General features: G+C 35.9%; 1 long non-coding RNA gene across 2 annotated transcripts in view; it reads right to left on the reverse strand.

The window, feature by feature from the left end:
* LOC143651980 (uncharacterized) overlaps positions 1-8889 on the reverse strand; it is a 30942-nt gene that overhangs the window by 8291 nt on the left and 13762 nt on the right. The window lies entirely within an intron of this gene.

Genomic DNA, 8889 nt, shown 5'->3' on the forward strand with positions numbered 1-8889 from the left:
ACACCTAAACAAAAAAGGGGGGACATTTTTTAACACTGATCCCATCTGGTTCCCTGGGGCAGGACACCTTAACATGAAAGTTACCGGAGGCAGAAAAACCTTAAGGAGAAAGGGGGAAACTGAACTACCGTAAGGCAGGATAGGCCCCAGGACTGAAAAGTGTATTGTAAAAGGAACACTATGTCAGGGAGAGCAGTTGAGCAAATCATAGAAACTGGGAAGAAAATTCTGCACAAAAACAAACAGGACAGATTGGGACTTCAAGAGGAACAATAGAGGAGAGGAAACCTTTTCCTGGAGGTGAAACACTTGTACAGAAAAGAAATATCTTAAAAGTTGTACCACATGTCCAGGTCAAGAAACAGGTGCCAAAGACCTGAGAAAATCTGAACAGTTAAACATGGGCTTCTCTAAAGAATTAGTATAAGCTCAACCAAACACCAAAGAGTCTTAGCACATAGCCACTTGACAATAAAACTCTAGGCAAAAGGGAGAAACTGAATTTCAGAGCTAATACCTCAAAATAATCAGATGCCCAAACATCAACAAAAAGTGACAGGCCACACTAAGAAACAGTTAGAGATGGCTCAGTCAAGGGGACAAATTAAAACTTCAGAGGAAAAAGAGACTTTGGAACAACTAATCAAAGAATCCCAAACCAATATCCTAAATCAATTCAAAGAGATGAATGAAAACATGAATAGAAATAAACTAAATATGGATATAGAGCTAGATGTTTCCTTGAATACAGCTTGGCGAAGAGTTAGTAGTCCAAGGTGGATATGAGAAGAGTGTGGACCATTTGACAAATGCAGTTGCTGTGTATGGTCAGCCACAGCAGTTATTGCAAGTATTACAGCAAACTCTTCCACCACCAATGTTACAGATGCTTCTGACCCAACAATTAGAGAATTTTAAGTGCTCAGAGCTTGACTGAAGATGATGTGGCATGAAAAACAAACATCAGCATAATAAAATCTCAATTTAAAATATTTAAAAAATTCTTAACTCAGAAGATGAACAGCTCTGGGGAACTAAAGGCAAATATGCTTGATATGGACTGTGTACCACACGGAAATCTAGGAAAGTTCATTTTTACTCTCTGTAGATCCATTTCTCTCTTTTATTTATTTTTCCCAGTAAAAAGTGTATTTTGATGAAGGCTTTTCATTTTATAAATATACTATGAGTTATTGAAATATTGTAGATTTTGTTCCTTCCTAAGATGTGCACTTAAAATGTACATATATGTAATGATACTTAGGTTAAAAATACTCAGCGCTCAGTTTTGAACAATAAGGTAAAAAAAAAACTATAGGAGAAACCTGAAGAAGGCACATTTTTAAAGCTAGTACAGTTTTTAAAAATATTTTTATTGTAAACAACAAACAAACATACAAACATTCTTGACATCTTGACATACAGACATTCTTGACATGGTTACAATCAATGGCTCACAATATCATCACATAGTTGTGTATGCATCACCATGATAATTTTTTTTGAACATTTGCATCTCTCCACAAAAGAAAAAAAAAGACAAAAGAAAAAATTCATACATGCCATACCCCTTACCCCTCCCTCTCACTGACCACTGGTATTTCAATCTACTCAATTTATTTTAACCTTTGATCCCCCTACTATTTGCTTATTTCTTAATCATATTTGTTACTCATCTGTCCATACCATAGATAAAAGAAGCATCATACACTAGGTTTTCACAATCACACAGTCACATTGCAAAAGCTATATCATTATACAATCATCTTCAAGAAACATGGCTACTGGAGCACAGCTCTACAGTTTCAGGTACTTCCCTCTAGCCACTCTAATACACCATTAACTAAAAAAGAGGTTATCTGTCTTAATGCCTAAGAATACCCTCCAGGATAACCTCTCAACTCTGTTTGAAATCTCTCAGCTAGTGACACTTTATTTTGTCTCAGTTCTCTCTTTCCCCTTTTGGTCAGGAAGGTTTTCTCAATCCCTTGATCCCAAGTCCCAACTCATCCTAGGATTTCTGTCCCATATTGACAGGGAGGGATTTATGCCCCCTGGGAGTCATGTCCCACGTAGAGGGGGAAGGGCAGTGAGTTTGCTTGCCATATCAGCTGAGAGAGAGGCCACATCTGAGCAACAAAAGAGGTTTTCTGGGGGTGATTCTTAAGGCCTAATTTTAAGTAGGCTTAGCCTGTCCTTTGCTGGGATAAGTTTCATAGGGACAAACCCCAAGATTGAGGGCTTGGCCTCTTCATTTCATTGTCCCCACTGCTTGTGAGACTATCAGGAATTCTCCAAATGGGGAACTTGAATTTTTTTCCCTTTCTCCCATCTCCCAAGGGTACTTGCAAATACTTCTTTATTCAGTTCAAATCCCTCTGGGATTTTACAGGGTATCACACTAACCTAGACAAACCAACAAAATCTCATGCCCTATTCAAGATTCCATGTACTTATGGTGTTCAATTAAACTGTCCCTAGAAGTTAAATTAGGAAATGTACTAGTCAAAACATAAATTTTTCACCAAATAAACATTTCTTGCTTTAGTCTCACACAGAAGTTGAAGTTTTAAAATATAAATGACCATCTATTTTCAATATCCTGCAATATGGACATTCCTTTGTTTAAAGCTAGTACATTTTGCTGTACTTCAGAAAATTGGATGAAAACTCAATTGTGTTTATCAAAACTGAGCATTGAAATATTTGAGATATGTTTTTTCCATTTAATCTCTTAAACAAAAAAAACTATTAAAAATAAAACACAAATAAAAATTTGTGAAATGTGCTGCTATGCTGTATTAACAACTTCACCCCCATCCCTTGTTTCTAGAGTCTTGAAAGATTTTGCATAAATCAGTGGGCTTAGTGAAATGTCTTTTTTTTTTTTTTTACAAAATTGGTGGGCTTTCTACATTCTGGGTATTTATTTCCCTATATTTTAGATGTGTGTAGTTGCAAATAGCACTAGTTAGTGAATTAGTCTGCTCACTTTCCTCATTTATAAAATAAAGAAACTGGTCCACTGATTTCTGAGGTGTCCCTTTCAGCTCCATATATATTAGTTCTGTTCAGCATCTTCAAATCCACCTTCTCCTGAGGAGTGTCTTTGCTTGGCCACTGGACCTTGTGTTGTTTTATACTCTGAATTTTGCATGCTTGCCTGATATAATATTTCTAAATTGATCTTGTGTTAAGGTGTCTAACTATTGTGTTGATTTTCACTGAAATTATATGGTCCTGTCACAACTCTGTAGGTTAATTTGAAATTATGTACTTTAAGGTAACTGGGATGACCTGCTGGCCAAAAAAAAAAAGTTCCCCTTTGCTTTTATCTTCAGTATACTTCTTTAATCCTACTTCAGCTTGATTCATTTTTCTTGTTGAAATCCTGAGAGTATGGTGTAACCTTGTAGTTGAAGACTTGAAAAGAATGGAGTTAGTGGGACCTTATGTTCTAAATATTGATGTTACCTGCAGTCACAGATTCCATTTCAGAACTGAGAATAAGGATCCTTGGTATTGTGTGGCATCTGCTGAACTGAGCAATGTTTCTCATTGTACAAAATGGATGTTTTGTTTTGTTTTTTGTCTGTCTGTGAAGAGATCCCAAAGATTTTCCCTTTGTACTGGGTTTTTTTGTTGTTGTTGGTTTATTAACAAACTTTTCTTACCTTAACCTAGGTTTGTGTATGTGTGTGTATGTGTGTGTGTAGTATAGTGCAGTACAGTGGAAAGAATTTGAAATATATGTCTAGCTTCTGCTTGTTGTTAGTTACATAGCCTTTGGCATGTCATGTCATATCACCTCTAATACTCTTACCTATAAATTAGAACATCAAACTAGGTGACTCAAACATTTAAGGACTCTTCTCCAGGTACTTTCTAGGATTGTGAAAACTCTTAAAGAATGTACTTTTAAAATTATTATTATGACACTTGGTGTGCTTTTGGGGAAGAAAACCACTATAAACATGATGGTTAGCTGGCTTAACTAATAGGTTCTGAAATTCAAAGCAGTGTAGTGGTAATAGGTCAATAATTGACCATACAGCTTAGAAGCACTCATCTCTCTTGCAATATTCTAGGTATAGATCTAGGTAGATGGCGAATATAGGTGGGAAAAGGAGCAAGGATCAGACAGCTTGGCAAAAAAAAGAATTGGCCCAGAAAAGGTAAATATTGGCTGGAAGAGTGAAGGGTCAACTTAGATTTTGGGAGGGTAGAAAGTTATCTATATATGCCTTTGAAAATTGGAGTGCAATACAAGCTGAGTATCACTTGCTTTATGGAAAAAAAATCTATTTTGATTTAAGGCTTGTTGAAAAGGCAGTGATATTTCCATTTTAGAGGTGATTAAGCCAAGTACATTTTCTCATTTAAATGGCTGCTTTGGTACTTTAAAATTAGATCTCATTTTTGAAAGCTAACTGTATTACAAAAAAAGAAGAAAAAATCACTGGCTTTTTTCCCCAAATGTACACTGTATTTCCTATCTAAAGTTTTAACAGCAGTAATTAAACTATGGCATCATGATGCTGGCCAAATGGTACCTGGTACGTGGGAATGCAATCACTCAAGATTTAAGTCAAGTTTAAAACAGATCCAATGCTCCCATATGCTAATGTTGCACACTTGTATAAAATCTCTGGGAATGTGAAACATGTCTTAGGGTATCTTGCCATGCTTATTTGGGAAAGATCTTAGTTAAATACAAAATTTCTATGGTTTATATTTAAAATGAAAACATTTAAGGCCAGATGGTAGCATTATTAGTCTATTAATAGATAACTAGAACTTACATTCACATTTAACTTACATAAAGTGTGTAAAATTAATGTGAATGATAGGCAGTCACTAAATATTTTATTCTTCTAATGCTTCAGTAAGTTTGATATTTTTACCACATTCCTGCCTGTCTTTGTGACCTCATAGATCAAAGTGTTAATGAAATGTTATCACAGAAAAATATTTAAGAAAATTGATATCGTGCAGCTGTCATATGAAATTTTATTACTTGTAATGTAAAAAAATGCAGTTTTATAATTGCTTGTTCTCAACTGTTTAAGAGAGTATTAAAGGCCTTGGAGAAAGAATAAATGAAAGGGGGGACATTGCTACTGACCCCACAGAATTAAAAATTATCATAAAAGGATACTATGAACAACTGTATGCCCACAAGTTAAGACAGCCTAAATGAAATGGATAAGTTCCTAGGAAACCACAAACATCCTACACTGACTATAGAAGAAACAGAAAATACCAGCAGACCCAATTATGAGTAAAGAGATTGAATCAGTAATCAAAAACCTCTTAACAACAACAAAAAAGCCCAGAACCAGATGTCTCACATTCCAAGAAGAATTAATACTAATTCTGCTCAAACTCTTCCCAAAAATTGAAGAAGACAGAACACTTCTCAACTCATTCTATGAGGGTAACATCACCCTCATACCAAACCAGATAACGATATTACCAGAAAAGTACTGACAAGCATCCCTTATGAATATAGATGCAAAACTCCTCAACAAAATACTAGCAAACTGTGTCCAACAACATACTGAAATAATTACATACTGTGATCAAGTGGAATTTATCCCAGATAAGCAATAGTGGTTTAACATAAAAAAATCAATTAATGTAATACACCACATTAACAAAACGAAGGGAAAAACACATGATCATCTCAACTGATGTAGAAAAACCACATGATCATCTCAATTGATGTAGAAAAGGCATCTGATAAAATCCAGCATCCTTTCTTGATAAAAACATTTAGAAAAATAGGAATAGAAGTAAAGTTCATCAACACGATAAAGGACATACATGAAAAAAACCACAGCTAATGTCATAATCAATGGTGAAAGACTAAAAGCTTTCTCTCTAAGACTAGAACAAGATAGGATGCCTAGGGTCACCATTGTTGTTCAACTTTGTACTGGAAGTTCTAGCCATAGCAATTAGACGAGAAAAAGAAATAGAAGGCATCCAAATTGGAAAGGAAAAAGTAGAACTTTCATTATTTGCAGCTGACATGATCCTTTATATATGAAGTCCTGAAAATCTTAAGAAAGCTACTAAAGCTAATAACAGCAAAGTGGCAGGGTACAAGACCAATTTCCCAAATCAGTAGTGTTTCTACAGGCTAGTGATGAACACTTTGAGGAGAAAACTAAGAAAAAACTCCAGTTACATTAGCAACTAAAAGAATAAAATATCTAGATGTTAAAAGATTGCTAAAAAAATAAAATAAAATACCTAAATAAAAGGAAGGGAATTCCAAGCTCATGGATTGGAAGACTAAATATTGTCAAGATGTTGGTTCTACCCAAAGCAATTTACAGATTCAATGCAAAATGCTCTCACTCATAGAAGAAAATGTAGGGAAATATCTTATAAATCTTATATTTGGAGGCGGTTTTATAGACCTTATACCCAAAGCAAGAGCACTGAAGAAAGAAAGAAAGAAATGGGAACTCCTCAAAATTAAATACTTTTGCACATCAAAGAGCTTCATCAAGAAAGTAAAAAGACAGTGGGAGACAATATTTGGAAATTCCATATCAGATAAAGGTCTAGTCTCCAGAATTTATAAAGAGATTGTTCAACACAACAACAAAAAGACAACCTGATTACAAAATGGGCAAAAGACTTGAACAGACACTTCTCAGATGAGAAAATACAAATGGCCAAAAGACACATGAAGAGATGCTCAACGTCCCTGGCCATTAGAGAAATGCAAATCAAAACCACAATGAGATATCATCTCACACCCACCAGAATGGCCATTATCAACAAAACAGAAAATGACAAGTGCTGGAGAGGATGTGGAGAAAGAGGCACACTTATCCACTGTTGGTGGGAATGTCAAATGGTGCAACCACTGTGGAAGGCAGTTTAGCAGTTCCTCTAAAAGCTGAATATAGAATTGCCACATGACCCGGCAATACCCATTGCTAGGTATCTATTCAAAGGACATAAGGGCAAGGACACAAACGGACATTTGCACACCAATGTTTATAGCAACATTATTTACAATTGCAAAGAGATGGAAACAGTCAAAATGTCCATCAACAGATGAGTGGCTAAACAAACTGTGGTATATACATATGATGGAATATTATGCAGCTGCAAGACAGAATAAAGTTATGAAGTATGTAACAACATGGATAGACCTTGAGAGCATATGCTGAGTGAGATTAGCCAGAAACAAAAGGGTAAATACTGTATGGTCTCACTGATATGAACTGACATTAGTGAATAAACTTGGAATATTTCATTGGTAACAGAGACCATCAGGAGATAGAAATAGGGTAAGATACTGGGTAATTGGAGCTGAGAGGATACAGATTGTGCAACAGGACTGAATATAAAAACTCAGAAATGGACAGCACAATACTACCTAACAATTATGTTAAAACACTGAATGAAGCTGCATGTGAGAATGATAGAGGGAGGAGGGCTGGGGACATAAATGAAATCAGAAAGAAAGATAGATGATAAAGATTGAGATGGTATAATCTAGGAATGCCTAGAGTGTATAATGATAGTGACTAATGCACAAATTTTAAAAATGTTTTTGCATGAGGAAGAACAAAGGAATGTCATTACTGCAGGGTGCTGAAAATAGATGGTAATTAATATTTTAAATTTTCAACTTATGTGTGAGACTAAAGCAAAAAATGTTTATTTGATACAAAAAAAAAATGCTCTCACTCAGCAATGTTGAATGAGGATTAAAGTACATGGCTTTTTTGGGGTCCACCACAGATTCAAACCAGCACACTTAGTGTTTTAGTTTTGTAGACTGCTCAAGCAAATATCATGAAATGGTTCTGCTTAAACAATGTGTATTTATTTGCTCAGTTTTGAGGCTGGAAAAATGTCCAAGTCAAGGCATCAAAAAAGCGATCCTTTCTCCCTGAAAACTGGCATTCTGGGGCTGACTGCCAGTGATCCTTGGCTACTCTGTCACATGGCAAAGCACATGGCAGCCTGATTGTTTTCCTTCTCTTCCAGGTTCTTTTTCAGCTTCTTGCCTCCTACGGTTTTCTTTATGAAATTTCATTCCTCTTACAAAGGACTCCAGTAACAGAATTAAGACCTATCCTGATTAAGGTGGGCTACACCGTCATTGAAGTAGCCTCATCAAAAGGTCCTACTTACAATGGGTTCACACCCACAGGAATTGATTAGATTTAAGAACATATTTTTCTGGGATACATCCACCCCTGGAACCCCAAAAGACATATTCTTTCTATATACATTCATTCCATCACAGTATCTACCCCAAAGGCCTTAAGTCATTTCAGAAACAATGCTTCACACAAAGTCTCATCAAAATAAGTTGTGGGTGCAGTCAGTCCTCAGGTAAAACTCCCCTGTCTGTGGACTGTGAAACCTAGAGAACAAGTTTTCTGCTTCCTATATAGAATGGAGGACTAGGCATAGGATAAATATTCCCATTCCCATAGAGAGAAATTGAAAGAAAAATAGGGGTCACAGGTGCAAACAATTCTGGAACCTAGCAGAGAATACTCCATTAGATTTTAAGGTCTGAGACTCATCTATAGAATGATGTTTTGTCCTCTGACCTGGATGGAGCAGCAGCCCCACCCCTTCCAAGTGCTCACCCAGTGACCATGTGTGCTGGTTTGAGGGGATTATGTACCCTAGAAAAGCTATATTTTAATCCTGAACCAATCTTGTGGGAGCAAGATTTCTTTTAATCACTATTCAATAATGTAGGCTGAAATATTTTGATTAGATTATCTCCATGGAGATGTGACATGCCCAATTGTGGGTATTAACTTTTTTATTAGATGCAGATATGACTCCACCCATTCAGGTGGGTCTTGATTGGTTTACTGGAATCCTTTAAAAGTGGAA

This window comes from Tamandua tetradactyla, chromosome 12 (genome assembly GCF_023851605.1).
Source record: "Tamandua tetradactyla isolate mTamTet1 chromosome 12, mTamTet1.pri, whole genome shotgun sequence".
Classification (NCBI taxonomy): Eukaryota; Metazoa; Chordata; class Mammalia; order Pilosa; family Myrmecophagidae; genus Tamandua; species Tamandua tetradactyla.